General features: G+C 41.0%; 1 non-coding gene across 1 annotated transcript; it reads left to right on the top strand.

Annotated features, from left to right (window-relative positions):
• Positions 1–215: 215 nt before the first annotated feature.
• Positions 216–320, top strand: LOC123453436. Its single transcript, XR_006632820.1, has one exon. It is a non-coding gene; the product is annotated as a U6 spliceosomal RNA (small nuclear RNA).
• Positions 321–9,908: the final 9,588 nt, after the last annotated feature.

Genomic DNA, 9,908 nt, shown 5'->3' with positions numbered 1-9,908 from the left:
AGCACGATGAGGCAGAGGTAGGATCACCATGACTTTGAGGTGAGACTAGTGAATTCCAGGTCAGCCTGGGCTACAGTGAGACCCTACCTGGAAAAACAAACAAAGAAATGAACAAAAATTTCAACAGGACAGGGACAGTGGAGAAGGTGACTAGTTCCAGAATAAAGTGGAAAGGGGGAACAAAGCCAGGAAACTTCTGGAAGCAAGTTGCCATAGTGCTTATTTTGGCAGCACATATGCTAAAATTGAAATGATATAGAGTAGGTTAGCATGACCCTGTGCAAGTTTTCATTTATTTTCTTCATGTGTGTAGTATATGTAGTGGTGGTGGTGGAATGCAGACACATGTGCCTTTACACATGCAGAAGACAGAGGACAACTTCTGGTTCCTTTATAACTTATCTGTGTATGTCTTTAAGCCATATTCTTTCTGAATGGACAGCTGTGGGTTTCAAGAGCCTGAGATTCTTCAATTTCTGCTTTCCACGGGACAAGAATTACAGATGAGCTTGGCCACACCCAGTAGTTTAAGTGTGTCCTGAGGAATTGAACTCAGGCAGTCTCAGACCCTCATGGTTGTAACAAGTTATATTACCCACTAAGATCTCCCAGATCAAGTAGGCAATTATTATTTTTATTTTGTTTTGTTTTTTCAAGGTAGGACCTCACTCTAGTCCAGGCTGACCTGGAATTCACTCGTCTCAGCTGTAGCCTCGAACTCACAGCGATCCTCATATTTATGTCTCCTGAGCATTGAGATTAAAAGCATGTACCACTATTCCCCACTAAATTGGCAGATTTTTAACAACCTGTTTTTAAATATATGTTATTTATTTATTTGAGAGAGAGAGAGAGACAACAAGTGCACCAGGGCCTCTAACCACTGCAAATGTACTCCAGACACATGTGCCACCTTGTGCATCGGGCTTACATGGGTACTAGGGAATCGAACCTGGGTCCTTAGGCTTTGTAGGAAAACACCTTAACCACTAAGCCATCTCTCCAGCCCAACAACCAAAGTTATTAAAGCTATCGGAATCAAGCTTTTTTCTTAAACTCTAAGAAAAATTAAATATACAACATATGGAGGCTAGAGGCTAGGAAGATGGCTTAATTGGTATAGTACTTGCTACACAAGGATGAGAACCTGAATTCAGAGCCCCAGTATCTACATAAATACCAAGCAAGCCTCACAGGCTACCTGTGATCTCGGCGCCCTTGAGGCTGAGACAGGGGAATCATAACAGCAAGGTGGCCAGCTAGGAAAGCCAGCAAATGCTTGGTTCAAGTGAGACAGGTGGAGAATGATTGAGGAATTCACCCCAACATCAACTTCTGACCTCTATACATATGTATACTACACACACATACAAATAAACCAAGAGAGAAAAAAGGCTTACAGGCTAAAGAGATTGCTCAGTGGCTAAAGAAGCTTCCTTAAAAAGCCTGGCAGGGCAGACTTCCAGTTAAGATGGCAGTGTAGGTAACACGCCAAAGCAGCCTAGGGGGGGAAAAAACAAAAAAACTCAGCAAAATACACACTTTTACTAAAAAGTAAGGTGTACAGGAAATTGAAATGGCAGTGGAGAAGTAGGAGAGATCCAGAGCATCCAGAGCCCGCACAGGCCGGCAAAAGCGGCCCCGGCAGCTCCGCTGACCACGGCAGCAATGTACCAGAAAGCAACCAGGCTCGGCTTGAGCCACAGGAAAAGCCAATGAGAGGAGCTTGCACTCACACTGGAGCTCTCCACAACTCAAGAAACGTGAAGGGAGAGCGGCAGTGAACAACGGAGGAGCAGATCACAAGTTAGAAGAACACGTGGAACAGCGAGAGAACTAGAGCAGCTGTGGCTCCCTCCTCTCCCCCAACACCTGTGCCCGGCTCCAGTGAACACAGCAGGGGACCTGGCCACACCAACTTGAGCCAACAGCGGGACCCAAGCAGGAGCAGAGTCCAGCAGCAACATCAGCGGCTCTGGAACCGGCAACAGCGGCCCCAAAGGGGCGGATCCAGTAGTGGCAGCAGTGGCAGATCCAGCAGTAGCAGCTTCAGAGGCAGCAGCAGCAGATCCAGCAGCAGCAGTGGCAGTGGCAGCAGCTCCAGCAGTGGCAGCTACAGCAGCAGCAGCAGCAGCAGCAGCAGGGGCAGCAGCAGTGGTGGATCCAGCAGAGGCACCTTCAGCAGCAGCAGCTACAGACTCAGCAGCAGCAGTAGTGGTTCCAGCAGTGGGGGTGCCATTCTGGAGGGCCACAGTTTCCAGGCTCGGTTTGCCCCGCAGGAAAAGCCAGTGCCCAGGTCCAGCGCCCAATGACCCAGCCAGCAACTTGACTGAGACCAAAATCATCCAAAAAGGTAACTGGGATTGCACCAGGGAAGGGTCTCACTTGGTCACAAGCTGACTTGGATCCCTCAACAGACCAGAAATCTTAACCTCTTTGTTGATAGAGGATCTGGTTGTTATAATAACTACACTGCATAAATACTCGGTGCTGATTTTGATTGACTGTGTATAGTGTTTAGTAAAATCTACCTGCATTTTATTCCACTCAGCCCACTTGAATACTCCCATAGCAGGGAAACTCAACCCTTAGGAACACCTTTGTAGATACTCTGAGGGTCTTAAGAGCCACACCTAACACCTTAAGCTCCTACCCTGAAGATATATAACATCAAATCAATTGATACAGCTAAGAATACCCAGATAGCTAGAAAATCCAAGCATTAACTTCTTCCAAGATGCAAAAATATATACATTATAACACAAGAAACACTAAAAAGCAAGCCCATATAAATCCACCTAAAAGTATTAATGCATCAGAAATGACCTCCAGTGAGAACGAGTTAGAGGAAATGCCTGATAAAGATTTCAAAAGAATGATTGTAAATATGTTCAAAGCAGTCAAAGAATAAATCAAAGGAATCAAAGAAGAAATCAAAGAGGATCAAAGGAATCAAAGAGGAAATCAAAGAAGATGCAGGACACCAATTTAATGAAATAAAGAAGGAAATACAAGACATAAATAAGGAAATAGAAATAATAAACACCAGTCAGAATTACTAGCAATGAAGAACACAGTTAATGAAATAAAAAACTCTGTAGAAAATCTCACCAGTAGAATGGATGAAGGAGAGGACAGAATATCTAAGCTAGAAGACCAGGTGGCAGATCTAATACAGTCCAACAAAGAGAAAGACTAACTTATAGAAAAGTATGAGTGGGAATTTCAAGATATTTGGGACACCATGAAAACATCAAATATAAGAATTCATGTCATAGTAGGAGAATTCCACTCCAAAGGCATAGTAGGCATCTTCAACAAAATCATAGAAGAAAACTTCCCCCAAATTGGAAAAGCAGTGCCAGTGCAGAAACAGGAAGCCTTTAGAACCCCAGCCAGACAAAACCTGGAAAGAACATCTCCTTGCCATATTATAATCAAACTACCAAACACACAAACCACAGAAGAAATATTGAAAGCAGTTAGAGAGAAAAATCAAGCTACCTACAAAGGCAAGCCCATCAAGATTACAGCAGATTATTCAACACAAACTTGACATAGGTTTGCAGACTGGTTTAGAAAGCAGGATCCTACAATTTGTCGTCTCCAAGAAACTCACCTTTCTACAAAGGATAGACATTATTTATCTTAGGGTGAAAGGTTGGAAAACGGTGTTTCAAGCAAATGGGCCTAGAAAACAAGCAGGGGTTCCTATCCTAATATCTGACAAGGTAGACTTCAGTCCAACATTAGTCAAGAAAGACAAGGAAAGTCACTTTATATTGATTAAGGGCACACTCCAACAGGAGGACATTACAATCCTAAACATATATGCACCTAACATGGCTCCCAAATTCATCAAACAAACACTAGTAGAACTAAGGTCACAGATAACACCAAACACAGTGGTGGTGGGTGACTTTAACACCCCACTCTTATCAATTCACAGGTCATCCTGGGAAAAAAAAAATTTCACCTCATGAAATTACAAAGATTTTGCACTGCAAAGGACACAGTGAAAAAAGCAAAGAGGCAACCTACAGAATGGGAAAAATCTTCACCTGCTATATATCTGATAGAGGATTAATATCTAGGATATACAAAGAACTCAAAAAGTTAAATAATAAGGAATCAAACAAGCCAATTAAAAAATGGGCTATGGAGCTAAATAGAGCATTCTCAAAGGAAGAAATACGAATGGCATATAAGCATCTAAAAAAAATGTTCTACCTCACTAGTCATCAGGGAAATGCAGATTAAAACTACATTGAGATTCCATCTCACTCCTGTCAGATTGGCTACCATCATGAATACAAATGATCATAAATGTTGGTGGGGATGTGGAAAAAGAAGAATCCTTCTACACTGCTGGTGGGAATGCAATCTGGTCCAGCCATTGTGGAAGTCAGTGTGGAGGTTCCTAAAACAGCTTAAGATTGATCTGCCATATGACCCAGCTATAGCACTCCTAGGCATATATCCAAAGACTCATCCCATTTCCTTAGAAGTACGTGCTCAACCATGTTTACTGCTGCTCAATTTATAATAGCTGGGAAAGGGAATCAGCCTAGATGTCCCTCAACTGATGAGTGGATAATGAAGCTGTGGCACATTTGTACAATGGAGTTCTACTCAGCGGTAAAGAAAAATGAAGTTATGAAATTTGCAGAAAAATGGATGGCTCTGGGAAGGATTATACTAAGTGAGGTAACCCAGGCCTAGAAAGCCAAGCGCCACATGTTCTCCCTCATATGTGGATCCTAGCTACAGATGATTGGGCTTCTGCATGAGAAGGAAAATACTTAGTAGCAGAGGCCAGTAAGTTAAAAAGGAGATATAAAAGGGAAGAGAAAGGAAGGGAGGAGTGTACTTAATAGGTTGGTATTGTATATATGTAAGTACAATGATTGAGATGGGGAGGTAATATGATGGAGAATGGAATTTCAAAGGGGAAAGGCAGGGAGGAGTGTATTACCATGGGACATTTTTTATAATCATGGAAAATGTTAATAAAAATTTTGAAAAGAAAATAAATAAATAAATAAAAGAGAAAAAAAGAATGAGGGCCAAAAACCACAAAAAAAAAAAAAATAGATATACTTTCTCCTGCTTGCTTTACCTCCAAATGGCTTCACAACCTCCTATAACTGGAGAACAGAAGCACACAAGCCTGTGTGGGACATTTTATAACCAAACTAAAATCAATGGCAAATTTGAAGAGTTTACATGCTAATGACTATTGGGAGATACACAATGGGTAAAATTGCCCTCTTTTCATGTGGAAAGTAGAAGTGTATGAAAAAAGAGTGGCATAATAGTACATACCTATGATTTTAACACTCAGGAGCCTAAGTCAGGAGGATTGTGATTTCTAGGCTAGCATGCGTTAGACCCTATTTCTAAATAAATAAGTAAATCTTTTTTTTAAATATTTTATTTGTTGGGTATGGTGGCACATGCTTTTGATCCCAGCACTCGGGAGGCAGAGGTAGGAGGATTGCTATGAGTTCAAGGCCACCCTGAGACTACATAGTACATTCCAGGTCTGCTTGGGCTAGAGTGAGACCTTACCTCGAAAATCCAAAATATATATATTATTTATTTATCTGCAAGGAGAGAGAAGAGGGGAGATACAATATGAATGGATGTGCCAGGGCCTGCAACCACTGCAAACAATTTCCAGTTACATATACCACTTTGTGCATCTGGCTTTATGTGGGTACTGGGGAATTGAATCCTGCTTATTAGACTTTCCAGGCAAGTACCTTAACCACTGAGCCATTTCTCCAGTGCAAATAAATAAATCTTTATAGAGTTTTCTACCCTGGAGTTTAACCTGCTCTTAAAGGCCACATGAACATTGGCACCATTTTCCCAGTGTTCTAAATGGTTGATTCCCACAAATTTAACCAAATAGCCCATCTTACTAATCATTAATAGACATGACCACCTACAAGTTAAGTGTTTTCTCTGATGATTCTATTTATAAGTAGAACTAAAAACCTGGGGGCTAGAGAGATGGCTTAGCAGTTAAGGCATGTGCCTGCAAAGCCAAAGGACCCAGGTAGATTCCCCAGAACCAATGTAAGCCAGATGCACAAGGTGGCACATGCATCTTGAGTTTGTTTGCAGTGGCTGGAGGCACTGGCATGCCCATTCTCTATCTCAAACAAAGAAATAAATAAATAATTTTTAAACCTGGGAAGTCTAATTTGGGATCAATGCAGTAGCTTATGTCCTGCCATGTAGAAGATCAAAATTTGATTAGGCATATTTTAGTGTCATAACCAAAAGGCAAGAAGAAGACAAGCCACTCTAATACCTGGTAAGCTCTAAAAAAGACTTCTAACACTTCCCAGACTCTTATTCTCATTAGTTATATGGTCAGCAACCATTAACAGATTGTAGTGAGTGTCAGAATATGGATATAGGTGAAAAGATGGTTTCCAGGATTTAATAGTATGATACAGTAAGAAAAACAAAAGATTTGTTAAAAATTTTTCTGAAGTTCATCACAAGGTGACCAGTGACAATTAGGTCTGCATGGCACGTGAAGAGCTACAGACCTTCGCCTAAGGCATACAAAGAATGTGCTGAAATTCTATTTGAGAGTTCTTGGACTTCAGGGTCTTGTGTAACATGGTGACAAACTATAAATAGAAAGTTGATAAACCCTATGTGGTATATATCTCAAGATTAATTTATGTGCCTTGAAAGTATTCAATCTTATATCTTTTTAAAATTTCGTATTCAGAATTATATGTATATACATGGTACTATATGTCACATTTAATCTGTGTTCATTAACATAGAAAAAAAACAGTAGATGCATCAGAGCTTTGCTTATATGTTTTTATCCTCAGCAGTAATGTTTCTGGGCATTAGTCTGTCTTCATTAAAATTAATAAAACAAATTGGGCATGGTGGCACATGACTTTAATTCTAGCACTCAGGAGGCAAAGATAGGTGTATAGCTGTGAGTTCAAGGGCACCCTGAGATGACAGAATGAATTTCAGGTCAGCCTGGGCTAGAACAACACCCAACCTTAAGAAAGAAAAAAAAATAGCAAAACACTCATATTTGGGCTGGAGAGATGGCTTAGCAGTAAAGAGGGTTGTATACAAAGCCTAAGGACCCAGGTTCGATTTCCCAGGACCCACATAATCTAGATGCACAAAGTGGCACATGTGTATGGAGTTCATTTGCAGTGGCTAGAGAGCCTGGAGTGCCCACTCTCTCTATCTGCCTCTTTCTCTCTCTCCAATAAATAAATAAATACTTAAAAATAAAGTACTCATATTCATGAGAATGTTCGCCAGACTGATTGCCATTACTATTCTCAATTTTAAAGCACAACCTATAATCCTGGTTATGATATTACAGAATATAGGAATCTATCATGTTCAAAAGTTTTTTTTTTAATTTTTTTTGTTTATTTGTTTTAAATTTATTTGAGATAGAAAGAGGCAGGCAGGCAGAGAACCAAAGAGAGAATGGGCACGCCAGGGCTTCCAGCCACTGCAAGCAAACTCCAGACGTGTGCGACCCCTTGTGCATCTGGCTAATGTGGGTCCTGCGGAATTGAGCCTTGAACCAGGGTCCTTAGGCTTCACAGGCAAGTGCTTAACCACTAAGCCATCTCTCCAGCCCCAAAAGCTTTTTAAAGAGACTTATTTGATACATTTACCCTTTGCCACCTGCAGATACTTAACTGTTTCACCTTAAATATTATGGAATTTTATTTTAAAATATTTTTATTTGTGAGCAAAGAGAGAGGGAGCGAGGAAAGGACAAAAGGAGGAAGGGCGAATATATATGGGAGTGCTAGGGCCTCTTGCCACTGAAAATGAACTCCATACACATGTACCACTTGGTGCATGTGGCTTTACATGGCTGCTAGCGAATTATACCTGGATCAATGCAAGCATCACTAACCACTTAGCAATCTTCCCAGCCCACTACAGTGGAATTTTCTATTAAATGATTATGTATGACATGCTTGAGCACTTAGCCAGAAAAACACATGTATGTGTGTGCTCTGTGCCAAGTATTACTACAGGAGCATTTTATTTGTTGTTCTTTTTTGACTCTAGTCCTGGCTGGCCTATATATAACTCAGCCTGTAGTCCATGCTTACCTCAAACTCACAGCGATCCACCTACTTCAGTCTCCAGAATTAAAGGCACAAGACAACAACCTAGCTTTATAAGAGTATTTTCTTTCTTTTAATATTTTTATTTATTTACTGAGAGAGAGAGAGACAGACAGACAGACAGACAGACAGACAGACAAAGTGGGAGTATGGGCACACCAGGGCCTCCTGCCACTGCAAACAAACTCCAGATGTATGTGTCACTGTGTGCATCAGGCTTTATGTGGATAGTGGGGAATCAAACCCTGACCAAAAGGCTTTGCAAGCATACACCTTCAACTACTGAGCCAATTCTTCCTCAGAAGAGCATTTTTTTTCCTTTTGTAAAAAAGCATTTACTTATTCCTTTAAAAAAAAAAAAAACATTACTTATTGGGAAAGAGAGGCAGAGAGAGAATCAGCACACCAGGGCCTCTAGCCACTGCATATGAACTCCAGATGCATGCATCACCTTGTATATCTAGTTTACATGGGTACTGGGGAATCGAACCTGGATCCTTAGGCTTCATAGGCAAGCACCTTAACCACTAAAGCCATTTTTCTAGCCCACAAGAACATTTTCTAATGGTATCCTTTGAAGATGAAATGCTGTGACCTCAAGGTGTTTTAAGACTAGAAAACCTACCTGATGCTGGAGTGAAAGTTCAAGCACAGAGCAAGGTGGGTGAGGTAGATAATACTTGTGCTTTCTTCCAACTCTGAGGCACAATGAGTATGAAATAATTTTACAAATTTTAATGGAGGGGCACTATAGGAAATGGAGAAGAGGTAAACTTGAGACTCAGTGAAGATACTCCAATCAGGCAGAATAATTTGTATTGATTAAATTTGGGTTGCATGAGAAAAGATAAAGATTCAAAAGATGGCCAGGCCAAATGCACCAATGGGTACAATAGTGGCATGTCTATTATGGGAGAAACCAACCACTCTCTTATTAGACTGGAGGCCCACTCCATGGGAGGAAATACATGCCTGATACTAAAAGAGAGGGGAAGTCATGCCGGGCGTGGTGGCGCATGCCTTTAATCCTAGCACTCAGGAGGCAGAGGTAGGAGGATTGCCGTGAGTTCAAGGCCACCCTGAAACTCCATAGTGAATTCCAGGTCAGCCTGGGCTAGAGTGAGACCCTACCTCGAAAAAACAAAAAAAAAAAACAAAAAAAAAAAAAGAGGGGAAGTCATGAGCCCTCAGAGTGTGATGCCTGCTGGTGTCTGGCTAAATGCATATGTTATGCTCACCAAACTGCCTGGTAAGCACTTCTCTTAATGTTCATACCCATATATTACTGCTTCTCTCACTTTTGGTTAGAAAACTTTCTCTTTTCAGATGGCAGTGACCTCTGGGATGACTCAAAAGGCACCACAGTGCTGAGAAAAAGTAACAGGGCTTAGCACTAAAACATTTTTATCTCACCTTCTGAGACTCAGAGTCCATTGCAGAAGAGGTAGCAGAAAGAATGTAATAGCCAAAGGAAGGGTAGAACTCCTTACTATGCACTCTTCCAGACACAAAATGGCTTGGATATCCAAGACTTCACAGTGCCTGACACTACCTACACAAGAACAACATAATAGGAGCAAGGATGATGACATCAAAATAAAAGAGAGACTGACTGAGAGAGGGGAGGGGATATGATGAAGAGTGGAGTTGTGAAGGGGAAAATGGGATGGGAAAGAATTATCATGAGTTATCTATAATTATGGAAGTTGTCAATAATAAAGCAAAATTTAAAATTTTTTGGTTTATTCTTATTTG

The sequence above is a fragment of the Jaculus jaculus genome, chromosome 11 (assembly GCF_020740685.1).
Source record: "Jaculus jaculus isolate mJacJac1 chromosome 11, mJacJac1.mat.Y.cur, whole genome shotgun sequence".
Classification (NCBI taxonomy): Eukaryota; Metazoa; Chordata; class Mammalia; order Rodentia; family Dipodidae; genus Jaculus; species Jaculus jaculus.
This window is presented reverse-complemented; position numbering and strand designations above follow the sequence as displayed.